The sequence below is a fragment of the Helianthus annuus genome, chromosome 9, assembly GCF_002127325.2.
Source record: "Helianthus annuus cultivar XRQ/B chromosome 9, HanXRQr2.0-SUNRISE, whole genome shotgun sequence".
In the NCBI taxonomy this organism is placed as follows: domain Eukaryota; kingdom Viridiplantae; phylum Streptophyta; class Magnoliopsida; order Asterales; family Asteraceae; genus Helianthus; species Helianthus annuus.
The window spans coordinates 39756549-39762133 of NC_035441.2; the positions used below are offsets into that span (position 1 = coordinate 39756549).

The 5585-nt window shown below is 45.4% G+C and overlaps 1 non-coding gene across 1 annotated transcript; it reads right to left on the minus strand.

Moving 5' to 3' along the window:
* Positions 1 to 671: 671 nt before the first annotated feature.
* Positions 672 to 778, minus strand: LOC118482311. The gene has a single exon (XR_004868354.1). It is a non-coding gene; the product is annotated as a small nucleolar RNA R71 (small nucleolar RNA).
* Positions 779 to 5585: the final 4807 nt, after the last annotated feature.

Genomic DNA, 5585 nt, shown 5'->3' on the forward strand with positions numbered 1-5585 from the left:
TTTCTTAGATTAGTTTTTTTTATTTTATTTTTCTTTAGTTAAAAAAATAATTAAAAACCCAAAAAAAAAATATAAAACCCAAAAATTAAAAAAAAATTAATTAGTTTAGTTTCCCTTTTCTAGTCTTCTAGTGATTTGTGCCATTTGCTTTTCAGCTTATGCGCACTCGTTCTTCGGGCACTCCTGAAGATTCTCCATTCTCTGAGCCTGAGTCTGTATTCCACCGTCGCCTGCGTCAGCTAAAATTTAAGGTACCCAAAGTTGAATTTAAATTAGAGTCTGATTTAGAAATGGCTGCACCCCGTAGGACTGTCGCTGACCAAATTAATGTTACCCCCGCCCACATCCGCTCCAGTATCACTCAACCCACTGTTGAGGCTAATAACTGGACCATTCCTCCTGCTCTGATTAACACCATCGCTCAAAATGTCCAGTTTCATGGACTTCGCGATGAGGACCCACACACTCACCTCACTAGATTCTCTAGGGTCTGCGACACTTTCGAGCTTAATGGTGTTACTGAAAGCGCCATCAAGTGTCGCCTATTCCCATTCTCTTTGACTGGTCAGGCCGCTGTTTGGTTGGAATCCCTCCCACAGGGATCCATCACTACCTGGACTGAGCTTCACACTAAGTTCCTTCAGAAGTACTTCCCTCCAGCTAAGATAGCTCGCCTTAGGAACATGATCTATGCTTTCACCGAGCAGCCTGGGGAATCTTTCTATGAGACATGGGACCGCTTCAAGGCACTTCTCAATAAGTGTCCTCACCATGGCATGGAGGATTGGAGGATTGTAGAGAAATTCTACAATGGAGTTTCTGAGGCAACTAAACGCCTCCTCGATACCACTGCTGGCGGTAACATGATGAAAACCAAAACCGCTGAAGAGTGTCTTGAGATGATTGAGGATTTAGCCATGAGCACCTATACTGAGCCGAATTCTGGGGGTACTCCTGTAGCCTCTAGAGGTATCCATTCTGTTGATTCTAACACTGCCCTAGCTGCCCAGGTAGATTCCTTAGAAAAGATGATGAAAGATATTCAGGTTAAGTTAAGCTCCAAGTGTGAGATTTGTAGAGGGGGGCACGACACGATAAATTGTCCTGTAGGTGTTGAAGAGGATGTGAGTTATGTCCAGAATGCAGGTCGGGGCCAGGGTTACAACTCTGGATGGCAGCCACGCCAGAACTCGAACTGGAAGGGTGGGAATCCTCCTGGATTTCAGCCCCGCCAGAGTTTGTTCCAGAACTCTGGTGACGGACTGAGCAGTGGAGCGAGTGGTAGTGAGATGAAGCCTGATCTTACTGAGTTCTTGAAGAAGAATGAGGAGAACCAGAATAGGACAAACAAATTGCTAGAATCCTTAGTTCTTCAGGGAGAGAATAGGTACCAGGAGCAGCAACGTAAAAATCAGGAGTTCGAGATGATGTTCAGGAATCAAAATGCCACTATTCAGAACTTAGAGAGGACTGTTGGAGAGATGGCCACCAGATCCTCTGAGAGACCCTTAGGCACTTTCCCTAGTACTACTCAGTTGAACCCGAATGCTACTGCCAAGGCATTCACGACTAGGAGTGGTAGAGGTGCTAGAGTAGAGGAACCGGTAGTGGATGAAGAGCCGGTAGATGAGGAAATTGAGATGGAGGCTCCACCTGGCAAGGTGCAAACTCGGCTCAGCCCAGCAAGTACAGCACAACCAGAGAGCCCTCCTAAGGAGAAGGTAGTTCAGAGAGAGTTTGATAGATTACCATACCCTGCTAGGCTTAAGTCGCAAAAGATGGAGAAGGAGTATGGTCACTTCCTTGATTTGTTCAAGCAACTCAAGGTAAATCTCCCGTTCGTGGAAGCATTACAGCATATGCCTAAATATGCTAAGTTCTTGAAGGACCTCTTGTCCAACAAGAAGAAATTGGAGGAGATTTCGATTGTGACTTTAGGAGAAGAGTGTTCTGCGGTGGTTCAGAATAAACTACCTCAGAAAATGACAGATCCTGGTAGTTTCACTATCCCGTGTTTATTTGGTAGTTCTTCTGTGAGCCACGCGTTGGCCGACTTAGGTGCTAGCATCAATCTAATGCCTTATTCAATTTATTCTAAGCTAGACCTTGGAGAGCCTGTTCCGACGCGGATGAGTATTCAGTTAGCGGATAGGTCGGTGAAGTATCCTAGGGGGATAGTGGAAAATGTTCTGGTGAAAGTGGAGAAGTTTGTTTTTCCGGTCGATTTCGTGATCTTAGACATGAAGGAGGATGAGAAAGTTCCTCTAATTTTAGGGCGACCATTTCTTGCTACCGCGAAGGCATTGATCGATGTCTTTGATGGTAAACTCACTCTTCGTGTGGGTAGTGACACGGTTACTTTTGACATTAAAGAGTCTATGCAGCACACCGGTGCTAGTGATGATACGCTTTATTTCATCGACTCTTTTATGTCTCATGTTGGTGATAGTCTGCGTAGGTTCTGTGGAGGAGAGCACGAGTTAGATGCCTTAGAGGAGAGTTTAGTAGAGCAGGAAGCCGTAGTAGTAGCCCTGGCGAGTGAAAACCCTAAGGAGAGTGAAAAGAGTGTAGAGAATGAGATAGTAGTAACTGCAGAAAAGCCTTCGGTTGAGATTCCACCATTGTTAGAACTTAAGAAATTACCCGATCATATCGAGTATGCATTCTTGGATGACGAGGCGCGCTTGCCCGTCATTATCTCATCCGACTTGACATCTGAGGAGGAGAAGAGGTTGGTAGATGTGCTTAGGGATCACAAGCGTGCCATTGCATGGAAGCTTGTGGACATAGAGGGTATTCATCCATCCTTTTGCACTCATAGGATTCTTTTAGAAGACAGTTTCAAACCCGTGGTGCAACCTCAAAGGAGGTTGAACCCGAAAATGCAGGAGGTGGTGAAAAAGGAGGTGTTAAAGCTTCTTGATGCCGGCCTGATTTACCCCATTTCTGACTCACCATGGGTTTCACCGGTTCAGGTTGTCCCGAAGAAAGGAGGGATGACGGTTGTGACCAATGAGAGATGTGAGCTTATTCCTATGCGTACGGTCACGGGTTGGAGAGTATGTATTGATTATAGGAGGCTGAATGATGCCACTAGGAAGGATCACTTTCCCCTTCCCTTCATTGATCAGATGCTTGAGCGGTTGTCGGGCCATCAGTTTTACTGTTTCCTTGACGGTTTCTCCGGTTATTTCCAGGTCCCCATTGCACCTGAGGATCAGGAGAAAACCACTTTCACATGTCCATATCGTACTTTTGCGTATCGTCGCATGCCCTTCGGATTATGTAATGCTCCTGCAACTTTTCAGAGATGCATGGTGGCTATCTTTCATGATATGATAGAGAGTTCCATGGAGGTGTTTATGGATGACTTTTCGGTCTTTGGGAGCTCTTTTGATCATTGTTTGGCCAACTTGGAGAGGATGCTAGCTAGGTGTGAAGAGACTAAGTTGAAGCTGAACTGGGAAAAATGCCACTTCATGGTGAAGGAAGGCATAGTTTTAGGTCATAAGATTTCACGTGCTGGTATAGAGGTTGATAGGGCTAAGATAGATACAATTACTCGATTACCACTACCTACTTCTGTGAAATCGGTTAGGAGTTTCCTAGGTCACGCAGGTTTCTATCGTAGGTTCATTAAGGACTTCTCTAAAATTGCGCGGCCTATGACGCAACTCCTTGAGAAGGATAGAGTGTTTGATTTCAATGGGGAGTGTGTGAAAGCGTTTGAGACGCTAAAGGAGAAGTTAGTGAGTGCTCCCATTCTTGTAGCCCCCGATTGGAGCTTGCCATTTGAGCTCATGTGTGATGCAAGCGACTTTGCGGTTGGGGCCGTTCTAGGACAGAGACACAATAAGCATTTCCACCCGATTTACTACGCTAGTAAAACACTTAATGATGCCCAGGAGAACTACACTACCACTGAAAAGGAGCTCCTGGCGGTGGTTTTTGCTTTTGATAAGTTTCGGTCCTATCTTGTTTTGTCCAAGACCATAGTTTATTCCGATCATGAGGCATTGAAACACTTGTTCAATAAAAAGGATGCTAAGCCTCGACTGATTCGGTGGGTCTTGCTTCTCTCGGAGTTTGATATTGATTTGAGGCAAAAGAGTGGTGCGGAGAATGTGGCCGCTGACCACATGTCTAGGGTAGAGAGGTTGAAGGATGAGAAGGAGGATAGTCAAGAGATTGGGGATTCCTTTCCCCATGAATCTTTGTGTAGTGTGACTGTGGAGAAGGAGAAAGAGAAGCCGAAGGAGGAGGAGTTGCCTTGGTTCGCCGATTTCGCGAACTATCTTGCTAAAGGGTTTATTCCGAGTGATATCACGTACCAACAAAAGAAGAAATTCTTTGCGGACGTGAAGTATTATATATGGGATGATCCTCACTTGTTTAGGATTGGTGCGGACCAGTTGATTAGGAGATGTGTTGGTAGTGTGGAAGCGAAAGAGATACTTAGGCATTGTCATGAGGGTCCTACGGGTGGACATCATGGAGTTCTCTTAACTGCTAGGAAGGTTTTTGACTCTGGGTTTTATTGGCCATCAATCTTTAAGGACGCGGCTACATATGTTAGGAGTTGTGATAGGTGCCAAAGAGTTGGCAATGTTTCGTCTAGGGATGAGATGCCGCAAAACATCATGCACCCGTGTGAAGTTTTTGATCTATGGGGTATCGATTTCATGGGACCGTTTCCTATGTCTCGTGGGAATAGGTACATACTCGTCGCCGTTGATTACGTGTCTAAGTGGGTGGAGGCTCTTCCTACGCCTACTAATAGTGCGAGAGTTGTAGTTAACTTCCTACGAAAGTTATTCGCTCGTTTTGGTACTCCTAAGGCCTTAGTTAGTGATAGGGGCACTCACTTTTGCAATACCTTGATGGAAAAGGCTTTGCAACGCTATGGGGTCACCCATCGGCTTGCAACGGCCTATCACCCGCAGACGAGTGGGCAAGTAGAAGTGAGCAATAGAGGGATTAAGAGGATCCTAGAGAAGACGGTTGGAGCGAATAGGTTAGATTGGGCCGAGAAGTTAGATGACGCATTGTGGGCCTTTCGTACGGCATATAAGACACCGACTGGTTCTACACCGTTTCGGATGATTTATGGAAAGGCTTGTCATCTTCCGGTTGAGTTAGAGCATCGTGCATATTGGGCATTGAGATCCGTTAATTTAGATATGTCTTTAGCTAAGAGTAAACGGTTTCTTGAGTTGCATGAGTTAGAAGAGCTGAGGGATCATGCGTACGAGCATACTCATGATTATAAACTTCGTACGAAGGAGTCGCATGATAGGAAGTTGAAGGGTAATAAAGACTTCAAGTGTGGGGATGAGGTGTTATTATATAATTCACGCTTGAGGTTGTTCCCTGGGAAGTTGAAGTCCCGTTGGTCAGGACCGTTTGTGGTGAAAGAGGTGTTTCCCTATGGTAGTGTGACGATAGAGGGAGAAGATGGTGAAAGTTTCAAAGTGAATGGTCATAGATTGAAGTTATACATAGGTAGGCCGAGTGAGAAGGATGACGTCGAGGTTATTCGCCTCGATCCTCATAGTGCTTGATAGTTTTGAGTGATTCTCGGGTGA